The sequence below is a fragment of the Eurypyga helias genome, unplaced genomic scaffold (assembly GCF_000690775.1).
Source record: "Eurypyga helias isolate BGI_N326 unplaced genomic scaffold, ASM69077v1 scaffold6122, whole genome shotgun sequence".
Lineage (NCBI taxonomy): Eukaryota > Metazoa > Chordata > Aves > Eurypygiformes > Eurypygidae > Eurypyga > Eurypyga helias.
The window spans coordinates 135270-142616 of NW_010236591.1; the positions used below are offsets into that span (position 1 = coordinate 135270).

Genomic DNA, 7347 nt, shown 5'->3' on the forward strand with positions numbered 1-7347 from the left:
TTTGAGAAAACTTATTGGTTATAGCTTTAAAAAATAAATAAATCTTTCCTTTCTTTCTGACTAAGGCTCGTATCTGCTCTCTGCCTGCTTTAAATCTCTACTCTACTGTGTCTTGGTCTGTCTGTGCGTGGATTTTGAGGGAAGAGCATCTTCTAAGAGAGCCCTTTACTATGTTTAAGCTTGTGGAAGATCTCTCTGTAACAGAACATCTTGGTCATTGTTCTCGCTGTTAAAATTTGAGCCGGGTTTTTGGCAGATGCGCTTGCTAAGGGCCATCTCTTCTGCCCATTTTGCAGTGTGTTTCCTTGACAAGCACTCCAAAACTGACGGAAAATTAAGCCTACTAAATTTTAATTTTTCAAATTATTTAATTAATCAATCCAGAGCTGATTAGGAATGGACTTTGTATTTCAGGAAGACCACCCTGTGGTGTCTGACACCAAAGGTGAAGTTGAGACGTGGTCTTCTTGATGAAGTTGGCGTGGTAGGATCTGACCCAAATGATCAGAGCTATTTTTGTGTTGCACAAGATAAATTCATCGGACTGTAAGAGAACAGTGACCTGTGATGCCCATTTGTTTTGGATTTGGATGCATGTTAACCGATATCTCTGTTTCTGTTGCTCTTGTTGCATTACAGCCTTTCTGTCCTCGTAAGTGTTCTATAGCGAAGGTTTTCTGTTGGCGGCCAGCCTGTAGCATTAGTGTTTCAGTCTCCTTTAGGGTATTTGTCCATATATCGATTTCTGTTTGAAGCAGCTTCTGTTCCTACTTGCCTTCCTTTCATCTCTCAGCAGTGCCATTTCTCAGTCTCACGGCTCTGGAACTCTAACAACTTTCCTCGCTTTCTCTACTCGCTCCTTTGCTTCCTCAGTGTGCAGGGAAAGCTGCTTTTTTCCCCAACCAACCTCCTCCTTCACTCGATACCTCTCTTTCTGCGCATTACCTGTCCCTTAGAAACCTCTTCCTCCTTTACAATTCCCACTCTTTCTTTCCCCTGTACCTTACCGGATTAAAATGGAACTTATCTCTCATGTCAAATGTTTTATCACATTATATCAAGTGGCATGAATTAGAGTCAAATAATCTTACTGTGTACATCTACTAGCATGACCCATATCCACTGAGAATGCCTCATTCATGCAGGGAGCACAGCAGTGCCTCCTCCGGGCACCGCGCGTGCTCGCTCCGGGGAGAGTTTGCAGCGCAGAGCACCAGACGCAAATCACCCATCAAGCAGGCATGGGGAGAAAAAAAAACCAAAACAAAACATAAAACAAAAGACGGTCGCTTCCATCTGCAGCGGGCCTGCGAGTGCATTGCTCGTTTGTGTTGAAATTTATTCCATGAGCAGCTAAATTTCCAGAGCTCATCTGGACTGTTCTTTTCAATGCCCACACTGCCTTTTCCCTCATCCTTTCCCTGTGATTCACAGTTGGTGTGTTTGTACCCTTTGGGCCGTTATTTCCAATTTTCCAAAGGCTGTAATGAGCACAAATACTGTTTTCGGGTTGATCCGCTTGTACTTCGTTTTTCCAAGCCATATTTTAAACAAATTAACAGTTGACGTGAAGGGGGAAAAAGAAAAAAAGAGCAGCTACCTTGGTGGAAAGCACAAAGTGCACAACCTTTCATTCCCTGCCTGCTTTCCTCGAGTCCCTGGTCCACGCAGAATAAAATAACCGAGAGTAGGGTTTTTACGTTGCTCCGCCTGTTCCGACCCACGTCGGTTGCAGGTGGGAGCCGCAGCGTGTGGGGGCTGTTCCCATTCCCATTCCCATTCCCTGTGCCGGCGGGATGGTGTTGGGATCCGATGCCGCTGGCATCTTTGCCCTGTCTCGCATCGGTGAGCGTGCATCCGTGGGCTGGGCGAGCTGCGGGGCCCTTGGTTCGCCCGCAGGGAGGGCGGCGTGCCGAGCCCTTATTTTCCAAGGACGTTTCAGGTGCTAGCTGCCTTCTTACTAAGAAAGAGGAGAATAGTAATCAAAAATGGTATTTATGATGCTGAGTTAGACTTGGACCTGATTTTGTTCTCGCTTCCCCCAGCGTGGCCGAGGGGCAATCCTCTTAGCCGCCGAGTTTCTCCAGGCAATGAGATTATTAACGCTTTGGAGGCCGGCTCCTCCGCTGGCTTAGCGCGGCGATGCCGGCTTACCCTGGCCGAACGCTGACTCCAGTCTGAGGACGATCTGTGGCGATATACAGCGCGATATATAGTGCAGCAGTGGCAGGGGTTTGCAGCTCCGGGGATACCCTAGCCCCTCGCATTTCTCCACTGTCCTGCCCAGCGTTTCCATTCATTTCCCTTTGTTTCCTGCCAGGAGCAGAGGCTGCGGAGTGCATTAGGCCATCTCCCAGCGGAAGCTGAGTTAATATGATTTTTTTTAGCATTTGCCATGATTTCTTAGTTCTGAAACCATCTCTTACCCTGCGTCGCGTGCGCTGCTCGCACCTGCAGAACGGGGCGATGCTCTTTGGGAGATACCGGTGTTTGCAGAAGGTTATTGTAATATTTCTGTGTGGTCTGTGTGTTAATCCTCTTAATTCTGCAAATTAGTCAGGGCTTTTTTCGGCCCTCCTCAAAACAGAGTCATCTTAATTTTAAAAATCTGTATTCTTGGGCTCATTGAACGAACAGATTGATCGTGGAGTTCTGCTGGTAATCAAAACCTAACTAGCTTTTTGGCAGTGCTGTTTACTGCAGAGTAACATGACTTATTTACTTGGCCTGGCTCACTAATTTGATAACATTTAAAGCTAAAACACTGTAATAAGGCCCGTTGGTAGAGAGCTTCGGAATAGCATTGTAGCGTCCGCTCCCTGCGTTCCTGCGCACGGCTGGGTGCTTTGGGATTTAAACACAGGAGGATCACAAACTCTGTGTGGTGCCTGATGGGAAGTAAAATTTTATCGATTTTTCCCTGGAAAGGGAACAGGGTTGACGTGGAGAATGTGAGAGTTTATAGGAAGCATGAGGCAGAGACAGGCGGGTGTATCTTAAACACAGGAAAATACCATCGGAGTGATCTTGAGTCTTCAGACCAACCCTGCAAAATTCAGGTTCCCTTTGGCTCAGGACTCTCAGAATTTTGTAGGATCAGAATTTATACATCCGTAATTCTGTCTGAAGGCAGCGGGAGATTTACTTGTAAGGGTTGTGCCCTTTGGTGGAAGTTATTTTTATACGCGTGTATGTGTGTGTATCTTTACCCTTAGATACTCGCAGTACGGGTTCCAACCCGTCAGAACATACGTGATCCAGAAAGTCTGTGATTAACTAGTAGATAGTGTGAATGCCAACCTTTCTGCCTCATAAATTGGTAAACAGTAATGTAAAACATAGCAAGAATATTTCCTCCCCAGCCGCAGGCGAGTAGCACGTACACAAAAGGCTACTGAACGTCAAGTGAGCTCCCCGAGATCCTGCGAATTCCAGCATCCTGATGCAGTCCTTAAATAGCGCAGATGGCATTTTTCTCTCTGATGATTAATTCAATATCTTACCGAAAAAAAACCACAAAAACATGCTTTTGATATGAGAGATCAAAACACCAAGAGAAGCTCCTAAGATTGCAAGGACCTAAAAAAAAAATTAATTTATTTTTTTCCTCCTTGTACTTCTTGAAGACACCAGCCTGAGTAGAAGATAAGGATTAAACCAGATGTGCTTAGCGCTAGTTCATCTGCTTAAATCTAGCAGTCTCTGAGATCAGTGATTAAAAAGCCATCTCTAACTTTGATGAAATCCACTGCAATGGTAATGCTGTGTCTCTGATCGCTTTCTTATGGGCCTCATGTCTGCCTAAACCGGACATAGAAAACATTTCACTGGAGATGATACATGGATTATATGGGTCAATTATACACTTAATCTGCCTTCTGGGGATTAAACGTGCATAGATTGACCCTGCGTATTTGGCTTGTCCTTGGCAGTTATCAGATCAGGACGGTTGCCTTTCCCGAAGAGTCGGGTAAGAAGTTAATCGCGCAGTGATACGGCCCGCGGAGGTGGCCGCCGGCCCCGCGCTTCCTGCAGAAGGCGGTTCGACCACTTCACTGTCGCTCGGCACGGTCGGCTTCCTCCAAGGTCTGTCACAGCCGGGATCCCAGACGGAGTATTTGCTCCTGAGATGAGAGAACGGGCCCCTTCGTCTCTGCAAGACGGAGGCGGGTGTTCTTGTCTTGACGTTGAGGTGGGATTGGCAGGGTCCAGGTGGATGTAGCGGAGAGGGCAGTGGGGAGGAGCAGGGGTTTGCTCTGCCCTGAGCGGGTGCAGAGGGACAGTCACTCCAGGTCCCCTCCCAGCAGCGAAGGAGAAGCTGTGGCTCAAATGTTAGAGGAGCCGGTATCCCCTCCCCAGCGCCCCTGGGGAGGCACAAACCCCCAGCTGGGGCTCTCACGCCAGGTCTCAGCTCGGTTGGGTTTTTGGGAAGCCCCGGTGATACCCCAGGGCTGATGGGTGTATTTTTGTTGCCCAGCAGGAGCGCTGGGCCTGAGGACATGGCTCAGGACTGTCCTCCTGTTTCCGAAGGCGGCTGCCCTCATGGTAACCGGCCTCTGAATATCAGAGAGAGTGAGCAGTAAGGATGCAGGGCACTGTGCGAGTTGGGCTTCAGCAAAATCCTCATCCCAATTTCCAGAAGCCTGACTGAGCACTTCTCACTGGTTTACTGAAGGACCCACAGGCAGCTCAGCATACGTTTCAGTACCTGTGGGTTTGGAGCTGATATCACCCGAGTACAGGGAAAAATCGCAAAGCGCAGATTAAGAGCTAGATCAATTAATTCGCCAAGTCCTCTGCAGGCACTTAGGCATTAGCTTATTCTTAAAAATCCAAGCTTTTGCCTTCAGCAGGGTTACCCACTTGAGTTTTGGCAGCTCCTTCAGGGCGTGCTTGCAGGATCGTGGCATTTCTTGCTGGAGAACAAGCCTCGCGCGACGCAATCAAATGCCAGAAGAGAGCCCTTTTCACCCTCCCTTCTCCTTCCCCTCCTCGAACCCAAAAGCCTGGTCGTGAGTCAGTGGAGCTACTCACTGAGAGTTAGAATTACTCACAGGAGGACGGGTTGCAGGATCAGGGGAAGAACGGATATCAGGCTGCGCGCTGGGCTCCCATCGAATATCTGCTTGCAGCCGCGCTCGCCGCTTTCTCTTAGACAGACAACAACCTGTTTCCCTCCTACGCAGCTCGACTGCTCATTAGGGCACTAACTCTCTCCCACTCCCATCCTGATATGGCCTCCACGGAGCTATTTCTTCTGCGCTGTTTTTTGCTCCCCCCCCCCCACCCCGGCCTTGCCGAGCGAGTTGTGAAATGAAGACAATCAGGCAGATTGATCTCGGGGAAGTGCAGCTTGCTGGTTTTTCTCCCCGTGCATCCTTGGAGGAGCCGGAGCAGCACAGATCTCGCTGCGGAGGCTGCCGCAGCCCTTGGCTGGCTCAGCCGGACTCGGACCCCGACCTGGCGTCGGTCCCACTGCTGGGAAAAAAGATAAAATTGTGATGACAGTTGTCCATGTATCTTCTAGGAAGGGACGAATTCTCTTTGTCCAGAGAGGGCACAGCGTGCACTGTCCTTCTGCAGCCGCTTTTTCTTCCCGTGTGCCCTCTCAGAGCTGCACGGGAGCGGGGAGAGGAGCTTAGAACGGACACCCTTCCTCGGAGCCAGCTCCTCCCTTTACGCTCCCGTCCCTGAGCTTCGCTCGCGTGTGGCCTCCCGCCTCTCCCGCATTCCCCTTCGCAAGGTTTCTTTCCTGAAGTGCTCATTTAAGTAGGCTCCATTTAATTTATTTTAGGGAGAGTCTTAATAAAATAAGTCCTAGATCTGTCACTGGATTTTACATGCTCGTAAGGGAGTTTTTTCCCTCTAAATGTCTTTATCGGAACAGCTTTTCGTGTTCCAGTAGACATTTGGTTGAAGACAGTTAATTTGATTTCTTTTCCAGAGGAGATTTTCCGTTAATCATTCTAAGAAGGCAGACTGATTGCTCTGTTACGTTAAGGTCAGCAGCGGCTTGCTAGCATCATCCGCACAGTGCTTTTGAGCGTCAGAGATCTTCGGTTTGTGGCCGGCACCGAGTGAAAGACCGTTCATTTCCCGGTAGCTGCTGAGTGGCTGAGGTGGGTTTTGGGGAAGGGCTGCCACCGTGCTGTAGTGCAGGCAGCCAGGCATCCTCGATCCAGAGAGCCTTTCTCTGAGCATCCTCTCTGCTCCCTGACCGGGAGCTGCCCGTGCACATCTCTAACTTTGTACGAGTCACATAGTCACTTCAACACGAGTCACTCTGAGCTCAAGCTCCCTTCCAGCTTCATTAAGAGGCCTTAATGAAGGCCTCTTAATTGGAGCTCCAATCGGCTGGGGCACCGGGAAGGAGAGCCTGAAGATCCTGGTGTTCCCTGCAGACCCCAGCCCACGCGGGTGCCAGCTGAGTCTGGGGGTGCCAGGAGCCACGGGAAGGGCCAGGACGTCCCGGTGCACGCAGATGTGCAGGGCTGACCCCCAACCCGCCGGAGCACAGCTGTGGGGGCCGAGCCCCCCGTTGCCGGCAGCTTTGCTCCCTCCCTCTGAGCTGCCCAAAGGGCCTTTGCCCAAAGGAACTTGCCATGCGCGCAGGGGTGAGCCAACGGCCCCTGCACGGACAATGAGGAATTGTCGGATTTCCAGCAGCGCCTTCAATCCCTCTTTTCCTTTCCCCTCCCACACAATCGCTGCCGCTGCCTGCGCCAGCCAGCGGTGCGTGCGGGATTAGCCGTCCCAGGTCATTTCGTTTCTCTTGATCTGCGGCTCTTTCCTGGTGCGCTTTTAAACCTGGCCCTGAGGTATGATATCAGCACCCAAAAATGCTCTGCAGGGCTGGGGCAGGGAGGGGGTTTTCTGCAGCGTGTAACCCCAGGAATGATACCGGGGGAGCTGCTCCCTCCCACGTGCAGGGCTGAGATACCCGGGCAGCCTCTAGCTGTGGGTTTTTGGAGTTTGCAGGCTATAAAAGGGCCAGATAAAGTCTGCTGAGCCCCACTTCATAGCAGCTTTCAATTCAGTCTGATAACAGGCATGATTAGTGTCCTGTAGCGTTCGTTGCTGCATTGCATCTCCTGAGCAACTTTGCACCCAGTTATTCCATCCCTGCCTTACACTAACAGGGCCCTGGAATCGGGAGGGAAGAATGCAGCGCGCTGTGTCGGTATTGTGTTGTACTAAGCCGCTTTATATAGAAACTCAGATTTTAACATGTCAACTTCATTTCTTGTTTGAAAAATGGAAATAAGCAGAGAATATTTTATAGGTTAAAAAAAGTACTGGAGAGCGAGCATCCATACAGAAGTGGTTTGGGGGGGGGTGTGCGTGCGC

General features: G+C 50.1%; 1 protein-coding gene across 1 annotated transcript in view; it reads left to right on the top strand.

Annotated features, from left to right (window-relative positions):
- Positions 1–7347, top strand: part of CADPS (Ca++-dependent secretion activator) — a gene marked incomplete at its 5' end in the record, with an annotated part of 133733 nt that overhangs the window by 113074 nt on the left and 13312 nt on the right. The gene's annotated exons all lie outside the window — the stretch shown is intronic.